Source organism: Pteropus medius, unplaced genomic scaffold (assembly GCF_902729225.1).
Source record: "Pteropus medius unplaced genomic scaffold, Ma_sr-lr_union100, whole genome shotgun sequence".
Classification (NCBI taxonomy): domain Eukaryota; kingdom Metazoa; phylum Chordata; class Mammalia; order Chiroptera; family Pteropodidae; genus Pteropus; species Pteropus medius.
Genome location: NW_024354503.1, coordinates 17,548,016 through 17,571,207, shown reverse-complemented (window position 1 = coordinate 17,571,207; position 23,192 = coordinate 17,548,016). Strand labels below are relative to the sequence as shown.

The 23,192-nt window shown below is 42.2% G+C and overlaps 1 protein-coding gene and 1 non-coding gene across 5 annotated transcripts in view; one reads left to right on the top strand and one right to left on the bottom strand.

Moving 5' to 3' along the window:
- LRFN2 (leucine rich repeat and fibronectin type III domain containing 2) overlaps nucleotides 1–23,192 on the bottom strand; it is a 191,402-nt gene that overhangs the window by 10,325 nt on the left and 157,885 nt on the right. The window lies entirely within an intron of this gene.
- LOC120596466 (U6 spliceosomal RNA) lies at nucleotides 7,915–8,019 on the top strand. The gene has a single exon (XR_005651160.1). It is a non-coding gene; the product is annotated as a U6 spliceosomal RNA (small nuclear RNA).

Here is a 23,192-nt window from a genome sequence, read left to right as displayed (position 1 = left end):
GGAAATCGCCAGATTCCATGTTCAGCTGAAAAAGCAGTGTCAGGGAGGGAGTTTTATCCTGCTCCATGGCGTTCCTTCATGGAGAAGATAAAGCACGGAGGTCAGAGTGTGAGTGCTGGTACTGGACTACAAGGGTTCAAAGTCCAAATCCATCACTTACTGGCTGTATAACCTTGGGAAAGTCACTTGAACTCCCTGTAAAGGGAGACAGATGATAGGCCTTCCTCACAGGATCATTATGAGGACTAAATGAGTCAGTGCCTATAATTTGAAACATACTTGGTCCATCGTAAACACTCAGTGTATGCTAGCTATTGCAACTGAGGGAGTCATCTGTTCCCAATGAGGACAGAGAGATGAATCCAGCAGGCCTGGGGTTAAATTAGATATCAGCCAGCGAGGCAAGTCCACAGGTGCCCAGTTCAGCTCAGGAGCCAGCCTTCTGAGATCCGCAGTCTGTCTCGGCACAGGCTGCTGGCCCCAGCTTCCCCTGCAGCCCAGGTGCTGCTCTGACTGACTCACCAAGATATCTGCTGGCTCTTTCTAGTTCTCCCTCTGCCATCTCCATTTACAGATCACAGGAACACCAGGTTGAGAGAGCCCATCAGTCCCTCTATAACAGGTTCCTCTGGCTGTCAGCACTCCATTCACACACTTCCAGGGACATGCCAGGCAGCCCATCCCAGCTTCGTACAACCCCTAGTGGCTGGAATCCCTGCTCACATTGTGCTGTTGTGACAGCTGCTGCTTCCTCCAATCAGCTACAACTCAACTCCATGGGGACACCTGGAACAAGGTGTTTCTTTCTTTAACACATGTCGGTGCTTCCCAAATTATGTAGCAGCTCTCTCATCCCACCTTGAGTCTTTGCTTCTCCAGAATTAACATTTGCATTCCTCCTGGCTGTTTCCTCAGGACGTAGTTTCCAGCTTCTATCCCCAGCTGCTCTCCTCTGATCACATGCCATTTTGTCTTTGGCCCCCCTCTCTGAGGAAGTCTGAGCACAGAGAACAGAGACCCCAAATTCCCTAAACAGACATCACAATTCTGGTGAAGCCCGCCACCCAAGACTATATTGGACTTTCTGGAAGCTGCATCCCATTAGTAGCTCCCACGGAGCAGGAGATCAATGAACACACCCTGCAACGCTCCTAAGGTCACTATTAAGCCAGGCTGTGCCCATTCTGCTCCCCTAAAGCGGTACTTCTACCACTGCAGGGTGCTTGATTCAGGCAAGCTCCCCAGCCCACAGCAGGCTGACCCCCCACCCCCATCTCTCTCTGTGACTCCCCTCGTCCAAGTCTCTAAAGATGTGGAACTATTCTCTGTATTCAATTGTCCTTAGCTCCTAGGCTTCAAGAACTGGGTTGCCATGTCTCAGAGGAAAAGATGTGGGCTTTACAATCAGACAGGAATCTCTTTTTGAAGGCTGGTTCTGCCCCTAACCAACTGTGTGGCTCTGATCATTTTAACTCTCTCTGAATCTCGGATTGCTCATGTGTGAAATGGGGATAGCAGTATCAATCTCCTGTGGTGAGTGTGAGAAGTTAAGTGCAATGGGGAAAAACGTGGCTGTCCCTTCCACTCCCTTCTCAGGGCCACTTGCTGCCCCAATGATAATGATGATGATGATAATTGCCGTTTCTCTCCCTGTGGAACTGAGAAAAGCTTGCTCAATAACAATTCATCACTTACAGAAAAAAACACAGAAGGTGTCAGACCAATTATACCTTATTATAAACACAGGAGTATGCAGAATGAAGATGCCATACCAGCTACATCCAGAACACACTAGCACAATTGCAGACCCCAAGTCAACGCCACCCAATGATGAATCTGATCAGACAGTTCTCCCCAATTAGCAGATCCATAATTTCATGGGGGCACCACCCAAGTGCAAAGAAACATGAAGCACCGACCTCCTTAAACATGCTATTATAGTGGTAGTTCTAGTCAAGATGATGGAGTAGGTAAATGCTGTGCTCACCTCCTGCCATAACAACATCAAAATTACAACTAAATTATACAACGATCAACTCAAAGAGCCATCTAAAGACTAGTTAAACAAAACTCCTATACTAAGGATATAAAGAAGCCACAATGAGAGTGGTCGGAAGGTGGAGATGCAAAACAGGCTGGCCCCACACCCATGTGTGGTGGTTGAGAATTGGAAGGACTATCTCAGCTGCAGAGGCTCTCCCTGAGGAGCAAGGTGTCCCAGCCCCATATCAGGATCCCCAGCCTGGAGCACCAATGCCATGAAGAGGAGACCCCACAACATCAAGCTTTGAAAATCAGTGGGGATTTCTTCCTTCTGGGTGAGACAGAAGATTGTTGGAAACCCAGACATCTTCTTAAAGGGCCCACACACAGGCTCACTCACTCTCGGGTACTTACCCTGAGATCTAGTGGAGAAATAGCTGCTTGGAAGGCACCAGAGACATACAAGGAGAAACTGAGTTGCATGGCTTCAGGGCAAGAGCTGGAGGGACAGCCAACATTATACCTGGTTTGAGCCCTTCTCCTGTGTAGCCTATAAGCAAGTGCTATCTTGCTTGTGTTGAGCCTTTCCCCAACATGGCCACATCTGAATCTGTATTAGCCTGGTGAAGTCCATTCACTCCACCCTGATGACTCCCTTAAACCCTATGCCACCTAACTCATGCACCAAGGCAGCTGGCCTTGGCCTACACTGCAGTCTTTTATAAAAACCTCTCAAAAGTCCTAAGGACCTAGCCATGTGGTGGCTGGCCTTGGTGTGCACTGTGCTTTTTGTTGAGTGACCCCAGACTCAGAACTGGTGGTAAACCTGAATCTGCATTAAACTGCTGAATACTACTTGCCCCACCCTGATGACTACATGAGACCCTAACTCACCCAACTCTCGTATTGCCCATGGCTTTCAGAGGCTGAGCCTTACATGTGATGGCAGGCTTTGGGGTGTTCTGTGCCATTTGCTAAGCTGTCCCAGGACCTGTACTAGTGACAGTGGCCTTGATTCGCAGCATAGCCTCTCCCATGTGCCAGCACAGCAGCTACCAACAAGAGATTGATTTGTATCTTCTACCAGGTAGCCCCAAGCGGGTCATAAGCAGCAGCTGATCTTGGCCTACACCAGAACTAACACATACAATGGCTGGCTTCAGATGACAGCAGAGCGTCACCCAATTAGCTCCACAAGCACCACACTCAAAGGGTGGTCTTGGCAGGAACCAGAGCCTCCTGGGATGATTCCCACTCTGTGGGGTCAGATCCCTCTCAATAGCTTATACACTGTGATTGTGGCAAATCCTCACAGCCGGTTAGCCTGAGCGTCAGTCCCACCCACTGACATGTCAACAGCAATCAAGGCTCAACTACAGCAGGAAGGCACACACAACCCACACAAGAGACATTTCTGGAGCACCCAGCTCAGGTAATCAAGGAGACTGCACCACTGGGTCCCACAAGACACCTACTACATAAGGCCTCCCTGCCAAGACTGGGAGATGTAGCAAATCTACTTAATACGTAGAAACAAACACAGAGAGGCAGCCAAAATAAGGAAACAAAGAGACAAGTCTCAAATGAAAGAACAGGAGAAAACTCCAGAAAAAGAACTAAATGAAATGGTAGCAAATAATCTATCAGATACAGAGTTCAAAACATAGATGATTAGAATGCTTAAGAAACCTAGTGAGAACTTGGACAAAGATATAGTAATTATAAGAAGGACATAGAAACCATAAAGATGAACCAGTCAGAAATGAAGGATACAATAACTGAAATGAAGAATACACTATAAGGAATCGACAGTAAACTAGATAAAGCAGAGTATCAAATCAGTGATTTGGAAGACAAAGTAGCAGAAAACACCCAATCAGAACAGCAAAAAGAAAAAAAGAATTTAAAAAATGGGGATAGTTTAAGGGACCTCTGGTACAACATCAAGCATAACAACATTCACATCATAGGGGTACTAGAAGGAGAAGAGAGAGAGCAAGTGACAGAGAACATATTTGAAGAAATAATGACATGAAACTTCTCTAACCTGGCGAAGTCCTGGAAAAAAGAGAGTCTAAAATAAGATGAACCTAAGGAGGCCCACGTCAAAACACATCATAATTGAAATACCAAAGGTTAAAGACAAAGAGAATCTTAAAGGCAGCAAGAGAAAGGCAGTTAGTTAACTATAAGGGAGTTTCCATAAGACTGTTAGCTGATTTCTCAACAGAAACTTTGCAGGCCTGAAGAGATTTGCATGAAATATTTAAAGTGATGGAAAACAAGGCCCTACAACCAAGACTGCTCTTCCCAGCAAAGCTATCATTTAAAATTAATGGAGAGATAAAGAGCATCCGAGACAAGAGAAAACTAAAGGAGTTCATCACTACCAAACCAGTATTACAAGGAATGTTAAAGGGACTTCCTTAAGAAGAAGGGGGGGAAAGGAACATAAATATAATAATAAAATGGCAATAACTATGTACCTATCAACAATTACTTTAAATGTAAATGGATTAAGTGTTCCAATTAAAAGACATAGGGTAGCTGAATAGATAAGAAAAGACCATTACATATGTTCTGCAAGAGACCGACTTCAGATTGGAAGACACACACAGACTAAAAGTAAAGGAATGAAAAAAGATGTTTCTTGCAAATGAAAATGAAAAAAAATTCTTGGATAACAATAACATTTTCAGAAAAAAATAGACTTTAAAACAAAGGCTATTATAAGATACAAAGAAGGACAATTCATAATGATAAAGGGATGAATCCAACAAGAGGATATGACCTTTGTAAACATTTATGCACCCAACATAGGAACACCTAAATATATAAAAGTAATATTGACAGACATAAAGGGAGAGATTGACAGTAATATAGTCATAGTAGGGGATTTTAACAGCCCATTGACATCAATGGATAGATCTTTCAGACAGAAAATCAACAAAGAAATGGCAGTATTAAATCACACATTAGACTAGATGGATTTAATTGATATTTTTAGAGCATTTTATTCCAAAGCAGCAGAATATACATTCTTTTCAAGTGTGTATAAACGTTTTCCAGGATAGACCACAGTTAGGCCACAAAACAAGTCTCAATAAATTTAAGAATATTGAAAGCATATCAAGAGTCTTCTCTGACCACAATGGTATGAAACTAAATATCAATTATAAGAAAAAAAAACCTAAAGCCACACAAACACACAGAGCTAAATAACATGCTATTAAACAATTAATGGGTTAACAATAAGATCAAGGAAGAAATCAAAAGATACCTTGAGACAAATGAAAATGGAAACACAATGACCAAAAATCTGTGGGACACAGTGAAAGCGGTACTAAGAGGGAAATTCATAGCAATACAGGTCTACCTTAAGAAGAAAAATTTCAAATAAACATCTAACCTTAAACCTCAAAAAACTATATAAAGAACAACAAACAAAATCTAAAGTGAGCAGAAGGAAGAAAATAATAAAGATCAGAGTGGAAATAAATAAAATAGACTATTAAAAAAAAAACAATGCAAAAGATCAATGAAATCAAGAGCTGGTTCTTTGAAAAGATAAATAAAATTATTAAACTTTTAACCAGACTCACTAAAACAAAAGAGAGAGGACCAAAATAAATAAAATCAGAAATGAAAGAGAAGTGACAACTGACTCCATAGAAATACAAAAGATTATAAGAAAATACTATGCACAATTAATTATATGCCAACAAATTGGACAACCTGGAAGAAATTGGTACATTCCTAGAAACATACAGTCTTCCAAGACTGAGTAAAGAAAAAACAGAAAATCCAAACAGGCTGATTACTACTAATAAAATTGAATCCATATCAAAAAACTCTCAACAAACAGAAGTCCTGGACCAGATGGCTTCACAGGTAAATTTTACCAAACATTCAAGGAAGAATTAACACCTATTTGTCTCAAACTATTCCAAAAATTTCAAGAAAATGAAAGTATCCCAATCTTATTTCATGATGCCACCATTATTCTGATTCCAAAACCACACAAAAACATTACACAAAAAGAAAATTATATGTTGATATCCCTGATAAACATAGATGCAAAAATCCTCAACAAATATTAGCAAACTAAATTCAGCAATACATTAAAACAATTATACACCATGATCCAGTGGGACTTATTCCTGGGATGAAGATTGTTTCAATATCTGCTAATCAATTAACATGATATACCACATAAACAAAATGAAGGATAAAAGTTATATGATCATATTAATAGATGCAGAAAAAGCGTTTGAAAAAATACAGTATTCATTTATGATAAAAACTCTCATCAAAGTGGGATTAAAGGGAACGTACCTCGACATAATAAAGTCCACATATGACAAACACACAGCTAACATACTCAATGGGGAAAAGATAAAAGCATTTTTCTTAAGATCAGAAACAAGACAAGGATGTCCACTTTCACCACTTTTATTTAAATAGTATTGGAAGTCCTAGCCGCAGCAATCGGACAAGAAAAAGAAATAAAAGCCCTCTAAATTGGAAAGGAAGAAGTAAAACTATCATTATTATCAGATGACATGATACTGCATATAAAGAACTCTAAAGATTCCACCAAAAAAAATATTAGAACTGATAAATAAATTAAAGATACAAAATTAATATTCATAAATTTGTTGCATTTTATGTATTAATAATAAACTGTCAGAAACAGAAATTAAGAAAACAGTCTCATTTATAATAGCATCAAAAAATACCTAGGAATAAATTTAACCAAAAAGGCTAAAGATCTGTACTTGGAAAATTATATTCCCTTGTCCTAGGGAATATATCAGAAAAAATAAACAAATGGGATTACATAAAACTAAAAAGTTTTTGTGCAGCAAAAGAAACCATAAAAGAAAAAAACGAAAAGATAATCTACTTAATGGGAGAAGATATTCACCAGTAATACATCCAATAAGGAGTTATTATTCAAAACCAAAAAACAGCACCAAAAAAACTAACAATTTATTTTAAAAAATGAGTAAAAGACCTGAATAGACATTTCTCCAAAGAAGACATATAGTTGGCCAATAGACATGTGAAAAGATGCTTAATGTCATTAATCGTCAGAGAAATTCAAATTTAAAAAACAATGAGATATCACTTCACACCTGTCAAAATGGCCGTCATCAATAAATCAAGAAACAACAAAGGTTGTCAAGGATGTGGAGAAAAGGGAACCCTCATTTATTGTTGGTTAGATTGGAAATTGGTGCAGCTACTATGAAAACATTACAGAGGTTCCTCAAAAAATTAAAAATAGAACTACCTTATGACTCAGCAATTCCACTTTTGTGTATATATCCAAAGAAATCCAAAACACTAATTCGCAATGAACACTTTTACGTTCATTGCAGCATTATTTACAATAGTCAAGATATGGAAGCAACCTAAGTGACCATCAATAGACGATTAGATCAAGAAGTGGTATGTATATACAACGGAATACTACTCAGCTGTAAAAAAGAATGAAATCTTATCATTTGCAACAACTTGGATGAACCTGGAAAGTATTATGCTAAGTAAAATAAGTCAAAGAAAGAAACACATATACATATGACCTTACTTATATGTGGAATCTAAAGAACAAGATAAACAAACAAACCAGAAATAGACTCATAGATACAGAGAACAAACTGATTGTTGCCAGATGGGAGCAAGGTTGGGGGGCTTGGTGAAAAAAGTTAAGGGACTAGAAAGTACAAATTAGTAATTAATAAATAGTCATAGAGATGTAAAGTACAGCATAGGGAATATAACCATGTATGGTGCCAGGTAGGTACTAGACTTATCAAGGGGACCACTTTGTAAGTTATATAAATGTCTACCCCTATGCTGTACACATGAAACTAACATAAAATAATATTGAATGTCAGCTACAATTGAAAAAAATGCTATTACAGAGCTCTCTCAGGCTGTACATATACTAAAATTAGGACCATACAGAGAAGATTCTCATGGCCTCTGCACAAGGATGACATGCAAATTCATAAATCGTTCCATATTTTATAATTCTGCATGTTACAACATGGAGGAGCCTTGAAGATGTTATGCTAAGTGAAATAAGCCAGACACAAAAGGACAAATATTGTATGCTTCCACTCATATGAAGCATCTAGAGTGGTCAAATTCATAGAGACAGAAAAGAGAAGTGGACTGAGGTGGGGGAGATGGGAGTTAGTGTTTGATGGGTACAGAGTTTCAATTCGAGATGATGAAAAAGTTGTAGAGGAGGTTGGAAGCCATGGTGCATAACGAAGTGAATGTACTTAATGCTAATGAACTGCACACTTAAAATGGTTAAAACAGCAAATTTTCTGTTATGTACATCTTTGCACAATTTTTAAAAATGGCAAAAAAAAAAAAGAAAAAAAAAGAAATCCATCACAAAGCAAATTCTGCCTGATGGGCAGGAAACGCCGAAACTGTTCAAAGCACATTTGCTACTTCAAAGTAGCTGATGCACACTCAGGTAACAGTCACCATTAGCAGGGGCTTCTTGGTTCTGTTTTCCATGGGTTTGGTTGGCCCTGTGAGATTTGGGATGCGAGGCAGCATTTGGGGAGGGACCCAGGTTAAGTAAGGTAGCTCCTTGGCCATCTGCCTACTCTTTTTTTTACCTGTCCTAATAGTTGAAGAACAGGGCAGCTCCAGAAAAGAGCTTGGAACAAACCAAATGCATGGGCAGAGAGGTCGCAGAAGATAAAAGCATGATAGTTCACAGCATCCTCCGTGATGTCAGCCGGGCTTGGATTCAAATCCCTCTCTGCTAGTGATTAGCTGTATGACCTGAGATAAATTATTCAATCCTTTCTGCCTTAGTTAAATAGGAATGCTAGTACCTACTTTATAGAACTACTGTCAGGATTAAATGAGATAAAGTGTGTTAAATGCTTGGCACAATGCCTGGCAATAAATGATTGAACAGTAAACAAACACTAGGTTTTGTTTCAATAATAATGGCTGAGTCAATGATTACCTGTGATAAAAAAAAATCAAGATGAAAGGAAGTGCTCAGTCATTTCATGAATGGGTTTGGAGACCTGCCTTTCCTCCCAATTATAACCCTGTCCCTCTGTCAAAACAGAAGCTTCTTGAAGAAAAGAACAGTATCGACCTCCAGGTTAAATCTGTGTTATGATGAAAAAAAGCTCACTATTTTTGCAATGTACGTAAGTCACTTCACGTCTCTGAGCCTCAATCATTTTTCTTGTCTGCAAAATGGGTTAATAATATTAATCATGTGGCATCACTGTGAAAATTAAATACGATATATGTTCAGTATTGAGTACAGTATTTAAAATATGTTTGTGCACTAAAAATGGCCACGATGATGTTTGATTTGGTGTCTGAAGATAAGGTTCAAATCTGGGCTCCTCATCTGCTAGCTGAGCAATTTTGCATAAGGAGATATCACTCCTCTGAATCTCAATTTCCTCATCTGTCAAATGAGAGTGATTATACTGCTACCCATCCTATAGAATTGTTGGGAAAACTTATGAAGACGAGTCTTTTTGGACACAGTATGTAAGGGTAAAGCATTCATGAATGTGAGCTGTCAATTTTTATAATAGGGACACTCAACACCCATGCATGAATGAGGGACCAAGAAATTGACTAGCACTTCCTTTAGGGCCACTCCAAGCTACGTGTCTGGAGGCTGAACCCCATGATCAAATAGCTGCTGAACAGCCGGCGTGCTGAGCTGCAATGTCTTTCTCCCACTGCCTCACCCACCAAGAGATGCCCTTTCCATCTGGTAGGTACCTACTCAGCACTTTTCTGGGCTACATTTCTGCTGATCCTCCCAGGACACCAGTGCCTCTCAAGCAGGCTGGCTGGGAAGGGATTAATCAGGGGTGGGGAGAGAAATGATCTCTGGTGGGATACCTCAGGTAGGCAGTGGGGAGGCCACTCTGTCCAGCCAAGTGAGAGGCCTTAACACAATCCCAACCCTGGAGCCAGTGAGAGAGAGGATGGGGGAACAGAGCTGTCCTCGCCCACCAACTAATATCCTCAGGTCCAAGCTAAATGCACAAGGCTCTAAGCTCAGTTCTGTCACGAGCTTGCTGTGAGACCTTCGGTAAGTCACTTTCTTTCTCTGTACTTCTATATCCAATTCTGACATTCTAGAATTCCAGGAGCAAGGAGAAGGCAGGAGGAGAACAGGCAGGGCACAGCCATCAAAGAGTTGTAGGAGTTGTACCAACCTCTGAGAACACACAGAATTTGGCACCAGAGTGACCTGGGCTCTGGGTTCAAGTGCCAACTCAGGTTATTGGCTGCATGAGCTTTACCCCATTACTTAACTTCTCAGAGCTTCAATCTTCTTGTTTGTAAAAGCAGTTTGCAAACCTAATTTGCAGAATCACGAAGATTAGAAATAATGTATTCAAAGCACTGGCATACAATATATACTCAATAAATCATACTTACAGCAGGTCATCACATAATGTAGTTTTGTTCAATGTTGTTTTGTTATAACTTTGATGAGATGCATAGGGACTTAACTCTTGTTTATATCAATTAGCCTATGGTAAAATTGTTTTCATTATTTGTCATTTCGCTTAAAGTTACAGAACTTGTCGATGCTGTTAAGTGGGGGCTTATTGTATGTAGTGAATGCTTACTACTTTATTATCTGTCGTCTACCTATCATCTACCTATAGTCTATCTACCTATCTATCTACCTACCTACCTACCTATATATCATTTATTGTCATATCTATCTATCTATCATCTATCTATCATCTATCTATCTAATCTATCTTTATTATAGATAACATTAACATCATCCAACCCCCAATCTCCCAGCAGGATCTCTTGCAGTGGCAGTAGATGAGCTACCTGGGGGCACTGGTAGGTTGCGCTAGGGGTCAGGGTTCCTGTGCTAAGTGGAAAGATGAGCCTCACTATGGGATTTACTCATTAGCCAGGAGCTTTCAGGTGAAGCTAGCCTGGACTGGAGGTTCACTATCCTGATTTTAACTGGTAATAACTAAAAACAGCAGTTTTACTCTTCTCCCCCTTCCCAGCCTCCCTCCAAGCCTGGGCACAGCCAGCTCCTGTGGGGACAATGAACACAGAATGGAGCCACTAAATGCACTTCAGTGTCCGTAGAAGCTGGCCACGTAGGTCTGTGACCTCAGTATTGAAGTAATCATGTGAGTAAATCACGTGTGAGTAAATTATGTGTGAGTAAATTACAGACATTCTCATATCTCTACTTGTCTGGGAGTCTCTCCAGTACTGTTTATTTGGGGCTTCAGGAACTGGCCTGCTCTCCTTCCTCTTCTGGTTTGGCTGGGGAGAGGCCATGCTGGGCTGCAGATGAAGCAAGGCTAATAAGGACTGATCCTGCTTTGCTCTCACACACAGGTGGGGTAGAGGGTGAAGCCCAGCTGGGGAAGCTGTGTGAGTGCCCATTGGCCAGTGTGAGTGTGGGGTGGAGTTGGGGGGCAAGGAGTCCACTGGCCTGTGTTTGTGTGTGTGTGTGTGTGTGTGTGTGTGTGTGTGTGTGTGTATGAATTTGTGTCTGTTGGCCAGTGTGAGTATGAGTGCATGTCTATCTGCTTGTGTGCATGTTTGTGTGAATGTGAGTGTGTATCTATTGGCTGGTGTAGAATCATCCTTGGTGTGAACAGAGAAGAGAGGAGGATGTTGGCTGGAGGCTGTGAGTGTATGCAAGCATTAAAATAAGTTGAGCATTTGAATGAGTCAGTGCATTGGAGAAAATGTCCTTGCAGGGGCCTGTAAGTCTCCCACGACCTGGTCCCACTATCTCTCTGCCCCCTCTCCTAGACTCTGACCCTTGTTCTCACTGCTGCAGCCACCTCGGCCCCTTGTTGCTCCTTAGATGTTCCTTGGGGTCTTGCTCTGGCTGTTCTCTCTGCCTAGAATGCCTTACCAAAGAGCTCTGCTTAGCTCACCACCTTCAAGTCTTTGCCAAGATGCCCCTTCTCAGTGAGGTCCACCCAGTCCCCCTGTTTGATATTGTAAATTGCTTACCACCCAAAGTCCTAGACCTTGTTCTGCTGTTTTGGGTTTTTGTTTTGTTTTGTTTTTTTGAATAGCACGTATTGCCTCCCCACAGCTATATAATTTACTCATTTATCATGCCCGTTGCCATTTTTCCTATGAGGATGAGGATCTCCAGTTCTTTTGTTCACTGATGCATCCCAAGCACCCAGAATGGTAGCATTTATTTTATGGCATATTTGCCTCTGATTTCTCATTTGTAATATGGTGATGATAATAGAAGTTATTCACTTCAAGGAGTTGTTAGGCAGATTAAATGAATGAATACCTAAAAGTACCAAAAACAGTGCTTGGCACATAGTTCAATAAATGTTAGCTATTATTGCTATACTCCATCACTGCTTGGAAGAATCAAATGAGTGATCCGTGTGAAGTCTCTAGCATGCAGGTGGTCAGACAGGGTGAAGGTGCTTCATAAACATTTCTTACCTCACTCCCACTTGTTCTTAAAATTCCTAGGATGGAAAATTCCCTGACTTTCCCCAGTCATGGAACCCATATTTTTAGACATGCTTTGGATTAGAAAGTTATTTATCAGGGAATTTATTACTTTTTTTTTTTTTTAAATCAAGTGTGGAGCAAGCAAGCCCTAGCCTGCCCTGACCAGGGCTGCACAGCTTCCTCATCCTATAGATAGTTAATAAAATGTGACCTGTACTGACAAGTACATTCTCTAATAGGTGTGATTGTAGCTCGAACTATGCAGGACCCAAATTCTGGCCTGGGCCTCGGGTGCCCAGATTCTTCTCCCAGCTCTGCAACCCCAACAGGTTGTATGACCCAGGGCGAGTCCTGTCCCTTGTCTTGGTCTGCGCTCTTCTCTGGTGAAGGGTTGGGATTAGTTCATTGTTAAGGTCTTTCCAGGCTCATCCATTCATCCAGGACATTTTCATGGGGACCCTGTTGCATGCCAGTGCTGCTCTTGGCACTCAGGATACAGCAGTGACCACAAGACACAAGTCCCTGCCCTATGAGCTGACCTTCTGGATGGGGAGAGGGTAGATAGTAAATGATAAACACAATTAGTAAATTATTTAGTATGTTAGAAAGTGGAGCATGCTATGGAAAAAAGAAAAAGTATTATGGGTTAAGAGCAGGTGAAAGTGTTAGATGATGGGGGGGCAGGTTCAGTTCTAAATGGGGCGATAAGGGGTAACCTCATTGAAAGGGTTACCTTTGAGGCGAGGGACATCCTACATTCTAGGAACCTATGGATCTCAATGAGTATTGCTGCATTCCAGAGAGAGCATCATTTGGGTCGCTTGGAGTCCCCCATTTCTTCTTTTTGTCCATCTCTGGGCATACTGATCCCCAGTTGCCCAGTGAGTGACAGGGCTGGAAGACAGATCAGCCAAGATCCCAAGAGTGGTGAGTGATTTACCGCTGTCTTTATTCACACTCCAATATTTCATGGTTCCCATGGCTCTAATGGAATAAATATGACCTTTTATTCTTCACTTTGCTTAAAACTCAAGGTCAACAGCCCTGCTGTGATCTATTGGCTGCTCCCTCCACTGAACATCTGTGAGACAGGAAGCTGTCAGAGATTCATGGCACCTTCCTTCAGCCCTGCATGCCTGCCTGCCCCTCGGCACTGGGCCTGGGCTTTGTTCAGCTGTGGAAGGCAGTGGTCACAGTGGATCTGGAGGATGATGGCTCATTGAAGACAGAGACTGAGCCATAAATCTCCCTCTCCCCTGAGCACGCCGCATCACTAGGGTTGAACTATGACCTGGGTTTCATTTCAGTCCTGGGAGGAGGCAGCAATGGGGAAGCCGAGCAACCATGGTTCAAAAGGCAATTTATAAATGAGAACACTCCAGGGCATGATCATCAGTTTTCTGAACGGAGAAGAGCTGAAAGGTATGCACCAGCTGCCCAGCTCAGATGGAATCAATCCTCCAGGCCCTTTTGGCAGCCGAGGCCTCCTACTTTCAAAGAAGCGAGCCACTTTTCTTGTCAGACATTACTAGCACTGCCTGGAAGTTCTTCCAGTTGTCTGAGACCCATACCTGCTACACCCACCAATTTCCTCTTGTTTCCTCCTTATGTGTGGGTGGGCGGGATGGATTGATCTGGTTCACATTTTCCCTGCTTCCTCATGATGGTTTTGAGTGACAACAGGCTGATGGTCTGAGTTTGTTAATAGATTAAGTGGCCAGAAAGGGGACAGTCTAGAAGGGAAATGGGGTCACTGGCCTCTATTTTAAATGTACCACCTTTGATACCCACTCAAGATAGCCACCTGACTCCTCTCCATCATAATTCATGTCCTGGGAAGAAGAAGAGTGATCAGGAGTTCTCTGGAGCACAGCGGGCCTGGGTTTGAATTCTGGCTCTGCTATTTCCAAGCTGAGAGACCTTGGGAAGTTTATCCAACTTCTCTGATGCCAGAGATTCCTGCCCTGTAAAGCAGTATGATAGAAACAGCTATTCCCAGGCGTTTGCGTGTGTGCTCAGTGTGGTGGAAAGCAAACAGTAATCCCTCAAATGCTAGTTGTGTATTATTAAGGTGTCAAGGTGCAGACCCTGGAGCAAGCCCGCCTGGGTTCAAAACCCCGAAAGGACACCTTAGAAACTCTTTGTGCCTCAGTCTTCTCATTTGGAAAATCAAGATAATAACAGCACTTTCTTCATCGGAATGTAGAAAGAATTAAAGGAGCTAATAAATGGAAACCACTTAGCGTAGTACCTGGCATGAAATAACTTCTCAGAAAGGTTGGCTCTTATTACCATCATCATTACTGGAGAAGAAACCACTTGCATTCACTTGGCACTTTTGACCTAATTTCCATCAATTGGTTTTGTGATTTATAATCCACTTACTTCCAACCGAAGATAGTAGGTAAGTTGCAACATAAAAATATGTATAAAATGAGACAAGGACATTTTTAAAAATGTTATATGACAGATCAGAAAACAGCAAGAAGGCTTGAACTAGAGGCCCTGGACCCCAGGCTGGTTTGTTGTGACATCCAAACATTAACTTCAGTTATAACCCCCACGTGCTCACAAAGCTGCCACAAAGACCTGGGCCACTTCATCTTGGAAATAGCCTAGGGATGAGAGGGCATGATGGCTTCAGAACAGTGTGAGGAGAGGGGCTTTGCTGAGGTACCCCGTTTGTGTTGGACTTGAAACATAGCAGGGCAGAGTGGGCTAAGGCTGCCTTCAGATGGGGGACATTCTCAGCTCAGGTGGGAGTGCCTCAGTCCACTTTGCTCCAGCCAGGCCACATCCAGAATACTGCCCGCTGATGAACCCTACACATACAGAAGGATGGCACAACCTGGATCACATCTGAGGAAAGGGACAAGGAGATGTACCATAGGACACACCCCTTCCTGCTCCAGAGAGAAAAACATGGCAGCCTTGCATATACAGTGCCTCCTGTGTTTCAGCACTGATTGAGCTCCTACTTGACCTTCTGAGTCACCTCCTCCAAGAAAGCTTCCCTGATCTCCCTGGGCTTGGTCAGTTCCCTGGGACCTGCTCTCATGTATGCACGCACAGCACTTATACAACTGTAGTAACTGAATCAGTCACTACTCAAGTACATGGTCCATCTCCCCAGGAAATGCAAGCTATTTTTGGCCAATTCCCCTGTTAGTGATCCAAACCTGACATTATAAGCATAAAATAAATACCTCTTGAATGACTAGAGGTAAAAGGACAAGAATAGAGGAAGGCAAGGAGGAAGAAAGTTGAATCTGAAAAAAAAAAATAGCATTAGGTGAGCCATAAGAATTATCTGCAAAAATTAAATGGACGTATTATGAAAGAAGAATTTGTTTTCTTCCTGATGAGGATGAAGGCAGCAGAATCTAGGGGAGAATGTAGAAGGAGATGGATTTGGTACCTGTTATAAGGAAATCTTTTTAGCTAGAGCACCCAACATGGTGTGGGCTCTTGAAAAAAAGGAGGGAGAATTTCTTGTGTCTGGAAGTTACCCCTATGTGGTGCCACTCAACATTCCAGGGATGGTAGGAGTGGGTACGATGGGTGAGAGGTATGTGAGCATTATAAGGATTCAGAAAGAAAGGAGAGGGCTGACACGGGTGACCTTGAACTGTCCCTTTCTCACTCTGTACCCGTTTTAATTTATGAGAGAAGAACTAGGCACATTTTAAAGATAGAAGGACAGAGTCCAAGAGAGCTGTAGTGAATCAATAGCTAGACTGGTCCCAAGACCATGGCTTTTCTCCTCTTTCTCTGAACTCTCTTAAACCCTTGGCAATATATCCATACAGGAGAACTGGACTTTGTGGTTGTCTTATGACCCCTTCCTTACTCCCTCCATTCTCCTGATGTTGGGACCTCCACTATGCCCTCCATCATGTCCATATCTTCAGTTGGACAGTCCCAGATGAAACCAGAATCTCGCTGGTTTCTATCCATGACAAATACAAAGAAATATATCTCTAATGGTGGAATTCCATGCTCTTTAATCTGTAAAGGAAATATTTTTGGATAGTATCCTGTTCCTGAGCCCACTCTAGGCAGGATGGAAAGAGTAGGGTTTAGGTCTGAACCTTGGCATACATGCTTTCCCAGCATCAGGGAGGCAGACACCACCCACTCAGATTTGCTGCATGACAGAAATGTCCTTCCAGACCCCTGCCCAAGAGGAAGAACTGCTGAGCACCTGCCTAGCTGACCAGGGAATTTTCAAATCCTCCCTATTCTACTCAGACCTTCTTTTGAGTGACAATCAAAGCTTGAGAGAGGAGAGCAAAGCTGCCTTGAGAAGCAGTCCTTGGCACTGGCTCACACATTTTGACAGGCGGGAAAAAATCTCGTGTTTAATACCGGCTGCTGCCACCATCTCAGCTTTCAAGATCCTGCCTCCATGCCAGGGCCTCGGCAGCCTTCTGACCTGTCCACACACACCCGGGAGAGAAAACACAGGTCACCAAGTACCTGGCTACTGGCCACCTCACACCCACAACTGCCACCTCCATCACTGCAGCCAGGCACCGGCCAAATGCATTTAAGAGCCACTAGAGATAGATTTATTCTTGGAAATACTGCAGCATATCTCTAATGAGCTCATTAAACAAGAATATAAATAATCACTCCCTATCAAAATAAGAGGACGTGGGGCAGAGAGGGTGGGTAATACTGACTGAGGAGCTAGGGCAGCAATAGGTGAGATATTCTGTCCTGAAGAGGGAGAACAGAACTCCTTTCCACTAGAGGCTGTGGGCTGTGTTTCTCAAACAAGGCAGATGCAGACCCAAGAATTCTGCCAAAAGAAACATCACAACATGCTCCTTACCTGAGTATTTCCTGCTCACTCATGTGTCTGCAACCTAACCTCCTTCCATCCTCATAATGAGCATAAACGGAAGAGATGGATTGGATTTTCTCCCATTTTGTGGATATAGACAGCAAGGAGCAGAAGACATAGCTGAGACCCCTGCAACCATCCTGTAACTGGTCTCCCTTCTTTCACTCCTGCCCCTCTGCAGACTCTTCTCCACCCATCAGCCAGAATCTTCTTTTGTAATCATATCATGCCACTCTCCTGCACTCAACCCCCAAATGGCTCCCATCTCATTCAGGATAAAATCAAAGGCCTCATTATGGCGTACGAGGCCTTACATGATCTAGCCCTACCCAGTCCTCTACCCTCAGTTACTGTTACTTCCTCTAGATGCACTAGATCCCTTCCTGTTTCCCCAACAAGGACAATTTATTCCTACTCCAGGGCCTTTGTATGTGTTGTTTCCCCTGTCTGGCTCCTTCTTTCACTCCATTCGGATCTCTGTTCCAATGTTACTCCTTAGAAGAACCATCCCTGACCACCTATATAAAACGGTAGCCCCCAGTCTCTGTCTCCTTACACTAATTATTTTTATTTCTGGTACACATTTAAAAATTACTCTTCCTCTCCCCTATAAGAATGTAAGCTCCTTGAAGTCAAGGTCTTGGCCTATCTTATTCTAACCCTAGGGTCTTGACCAAAGTCTGCCTCAAAGCAGACACTCAATATGTATTTGTCAATTGAATAAATGAAAATCTAGCTGCTAAAAATCAAAGTATGGTTTGTTCCTAGACCATCCAGTTCCAAATCCAGTTTTTTTCCTCCACAGATCATTCCTCCCCTTTGAACTCGAGTCTGGCTTCCCACTGACAACAAGAAAAAGCCTGATGTCAGGACAGAGCACGGGCTTCAACATCCAGTTACACCACCTCCAAGCTGTTGGACCTCATAAGTCACATCATTCCCTTATGGCTTAGCATTTTCATCTGTCAAGTGGCAACAGTACACCTCAGAGGGTTGACTTACCAACTATGAGAACACAGTGTTTTTATAACAGTAACCAGTATGTGTAAGGGCTCAGTAAGTGTAGCTATTTTGTGTGACATTCAAGGGCACAGGCTGCCTTCTCCTATCCTCTCTGAACAAAACTCCTATTTCCCTAGACCAGAGGTTCACAAAGTATGGTCCCTAGACAGCCCGCATCTGCCCACTGATTAGAACTGCAGATTCTCAGATCCAACTCCAGACAGACCAAGTCAGAAACTCAGAGGGTAGGGTCCTGCATCTGTGTGCTAACAAGTCTGCCAGGTGACTCTGATCATGCTCAAGTCTGAACCACGGCCCTAGAGATAGCCATTCCACCAGGTATGCAGGTATGAGAGACTGAGTTTTTGGCCCTGCTTCTTCACTCCCCTGTAATAATACGGTACTTCCACAGCCTTGCTGTGGCCTGATAGTGGGTGAAATGTGTGCCCTTGCTCTTGACTTTGGGCTTAGTCCACTTGCTTAGGCCAATGGGATTTAGCAGATGTGATGCCAGCAGAGGCTTGACATTAGCTTTTTCTGTTGGGCTCACCCTCTTACATTTCTGCTATCACCATAAAAACAACAACAACAACAACAACAACAACAACAACAACAACTCTCTATATAAACACTGCCCCTCTGCTTGGCTCCAGAAAGAGATAGACAGAGAAGGTCTAAACTAGACCTGGAGCCTGAGGTCCAGTCCAGCCCTGCCCAGCCCAAACCAGTTGAACTCTAACCAACGTGCAAACCCACTAATAAGAAAATTAAATGTTGGTGGTTGTAAGTCACCTAAGTTTGGAAGTTGTTTGTCATGCAGTAGTACTGTAGCAGCAGCTGACTAATACACTAAGGGCCCTCACAAATCTTTGACCAGGCATGATCATCCCTGCTTCTGCCTCTGTCTTCACTGGTTCCTCATAAAACAGCTATCCTTCCCTCTTCCTTCCAAATCCCACCTACACGCCAGGACACACCTATACCCAGAAGCCTCCCACAATATACCCTTCCTGAAGCGGGAATGTGAATTTCAGGTAGCTCATGAAAAAACTTAAGTGCATAAAGTTCACCAAGCAATTCATTTACATTTTAACCTTATAGGTGGCTAATTACTAAACTAAAAAGTCCCTTAACTTAATACCATTACTAGCTAATTATCTAATTAGAAGGTTAAGTGTTTAATAGTTCCCTGTGATGTTTAATTTCCAACCACTTATTTTCTTTAGGATCTAACAGAAGTTAGTTCCCCCATCTGGGTTTGTACTCCCACCCACAGTATCAGCCCCACAGCTACAGAACGAGTCAGAGCCCATCTTTGCAGCCCACCCCAGATAGAAATAGCTCTTCTTTGTAAATAGTTAATGAGCTCATTCATCCATATTGCACATCTCTGTGGCCTGGCTTTCACCCTGAGCTGGCACATCAGTCTGTGGTTTTGTATGATTCTGTCCACTCACCCCACTCCCACCTCTGAGACTAAAGATGATGGGCATTAATTTGACTTCACATCCTGAACCCTTCTGTCAACCACAGGATGCTCAGTTCCATCACACACACACACACATGCTAGACTATAGGCTTAATTGGCAAAAACTAACATCCCTCTTGGCTTCTCTGTGTCTCAGTATCTCCAGAGATGAGAACAGAATACTGACAGTGAGGCAGAAAAGCAGCCTGGATCATCTTCCTTTCTGGGCTGGCCTCAATTACAGGCTGGCTACTGGGTTCTGGGATTGTGCGTGCAGGTGCCAAGAAATGTTAATGACACCGATGCTTTCATCACAGTTCGGTGGCAGCTGCACACCTACCTAACATTCTCCTCTTCTAACTTCCAAGCAGAGCCCTGATTTTATTTGGAGAGGCAATGTGACTGAACAAAAGACTATCTTTCTCAACCTCCAACGCAGGTCGGAGGAAATATAATGACGTAGAAGCAGAAGTCACTTGGTGAGACTTATGGGGGCCTCTCTCAAGGGACTGACTCATCCAAGAGGTTGGTGCCAATTTTAGTTTGGGTTCCCCAGAAGCAGATCCTGAAGCAAAGTTTCCAGTACCAGTAGTTTATTTGGGAAGTGAGCCCAAATAAACTTTTTGTCCTTACAAGGTGAGCTCTGGTGAGGGAATGGGGAAGGAAGCCTATATAGTGTTTCATTCAGCTAGTTACCACTATGGGCAACTGGGGCTCAGCCCTCCTAGGACCCTTTGGGAGACAGCACAGAACATGACTCAGTTGACCTCCCCTTTCTCCCCCACAAGGGAAGGAAGGTGGGGTACCCTCTAATTCTCTCTGTCCTGAGAACATCAACTCCCCTACACTTGAGCCTGTCCTGCCTATGAGCTGGACATTCTAGAGAAGGTCCCCGAGTTGAAGTATTGGCAACTACAGGAGCAGTGAGCCACACATTAAGGATTGAACAATTGACCTGCAGAAGGATCCTCAGTCCCTGAAGTCCACAGAGCTCCCATATTATCCAAGAACTACCTCCCTCTGGAATTGTGTCACATGACAGAAACCAACCCTCACATTTAGTTAACCCATTGTAATCAGCTCTGTTACTAGAAGCACTTCACAATTTATGATGCTCTTCTTTCATTCCTGACATCCTCCATTTCATGACAACCTTATGAGGCAGGCAGGACAGTTATTATTGTCCCCATTCTGCAGATGACAAGGCTGAAGCTCAGAGAAGTAAAGAATGGGAAGATAACAAAAGCTCCTGTCTAGATTCTGTCTTCCTCGTATAGGTATACCTTTGAGATATTGTGGTTCCAGACCACCACAATAAAGTGAATATCACAATAAAGTGAGTCATATGAGGTTTTTGGTTTTCCTGGTGGATATAAAGTTATGTTTATACAATACTGTAGTCTACTAAGTGTGCGATAGTATTATATCTAAAAATATACACATCTTAATTTAAAAGTACTTTATTGCTAAAAAATGCTAATCATCATCGGAGCCTTCAGCGAGTCATAGTCTTTTTGCTGTTTTTGCCTTTTTGGAGGGTTTTGCCTTGATGTTGATGGTGGTTGTTGAAGGTTGGGTGGCTGTGGAAATTTCTTAAAATAAGACAACAGTGAAGTTTGCCCCATTGATTGACTCTTCCTTTCACCAACGATTTCTTGTAACATGTGATGTTGTGTGACAGCAATTTACCCACAGTAGTTCTTTCAAAATTGGAGTCGATCTTCTCAAACCCTGCTGCTGCTTTGTCAACTAAGTTTATGTAATATTTTAAATGTTTTGTTGTCATTTCAACAATCTTCACAGCATCTTCACCAAGATGCCATCTTAAGAAACTACTTTCTTTGCTCATCCATAAGAAGCAACTTCTCATTCGTTAAAGTTTTATCCTGAGATTGAGGCAGTTCAGTCACACCCCTGGCTCCACTTCTAATTCTAGTTCTCTGCTATTTCCACCACAACTACAGTTGCTTCCCCCACTGAATTCTTGAACCCCACAAAGTCTTCCATGAAGGTTGGAATCAGCTTCTTCCAAATTCCAATTAATGTTAATATTTTGACCTCTTTTCTTGATTCGCAAATGTTCCTATTGGCATGTAGAATGATGAATCCTTTCCAGAAGATTTTCAATTTACTTTGCCCAGATCAATCAGAGGAATCACTATCTATGGCAACTATAGCCTTATGAAATGTATTTCTTAAATAATAAGACCTAAAAGTCAAAATACTCCTCGATCTTTGGGCTACAGAATAGATGTGTGTTAGTAGGTATAAAAATAACATTAATCTTGCACATCTCCATCACAGTTGTTGGGTTATCAGGTGCATTGTTGATGAGCATTATTATTTTGAAAGGATTCTTTTTTTTTTTCCTCCTGAATTGTATTTCTTAATGATGTGCTTAAAATATTCAGTAAACCATGTTTTTAAATAGATGTGCTGCCGTCTAGGCTTTGTTGTTTATAGAACACAGGTAGAGCAGATTTAGCATAATTCTTAAAGTCCCTAGGATTTTCAGAATGGTAAATGAGCATTGGCTTCAAGTTAAAGTCACCAGCTGCAAAAGCTCCGAATAAGAATCAGCCTGTCCTTTGAAAATTAGAGGCCAAGCATTGACTTCACTTTTGCTAGGAAAGTCCTAGATGGCATCTTCCAATATAAGGCTGTTTTATCTACATCGAAGATCTGTTGTTTAGTGTAGCCACTTTCATTAATGATCTTAGCTAGGTCTTCTGGATAATTTGCTACAACTTTTATATCAGTGCTTGCAGCTTCACCTTGCACTTTTATGTTATGGAGAAAGCGCCTTTCCTTAACTTCATAAATGAACCTCTACTGGCTTCGGATTTTTCTTCTGCAGCTTCCTTACCTCTCTCAGTTTTCATAGAATTAAAGAGAGTTAGAGCCTTGCTCTCTAGATTAGGCTTTGGCTTAAGAGATGTTGTGGTTGGTTTGATCTTCTACTCAAATCACTAAAACTTTCTCTGTATCAGTAAAAGGCATGTTTTGCTTTTTTATCATTCACTGGTAACACTTTTTAGTTTCCTACAAGAACTTTTTCTTTGCATTCACAACTTGGCTAACTCTTTGGTGTAAGAGCACTAGCTTTCTGCCTCTCTTGGCTTTCAACATGCCTTCCTCACTAAGCTTAATCATATCTAGCTTTTGTTCTAAAGTGAGAGATATGCGACTCTTCCTTTCACTTGAACATTATAGAATTATTAATTGGCCTAATTTCATTATTGTGTCTCAGAGAATAGGGAAGCCTGAGGAGAGGAAGAGAGATGAGGGAACAGCTGGTCACTGAAGCAGTCAGCACACACACAACTTTTATCGATTAAGTTTGCTATTTTATATGGGTGTGGTTTGTAGCACCCCAAAAATAAT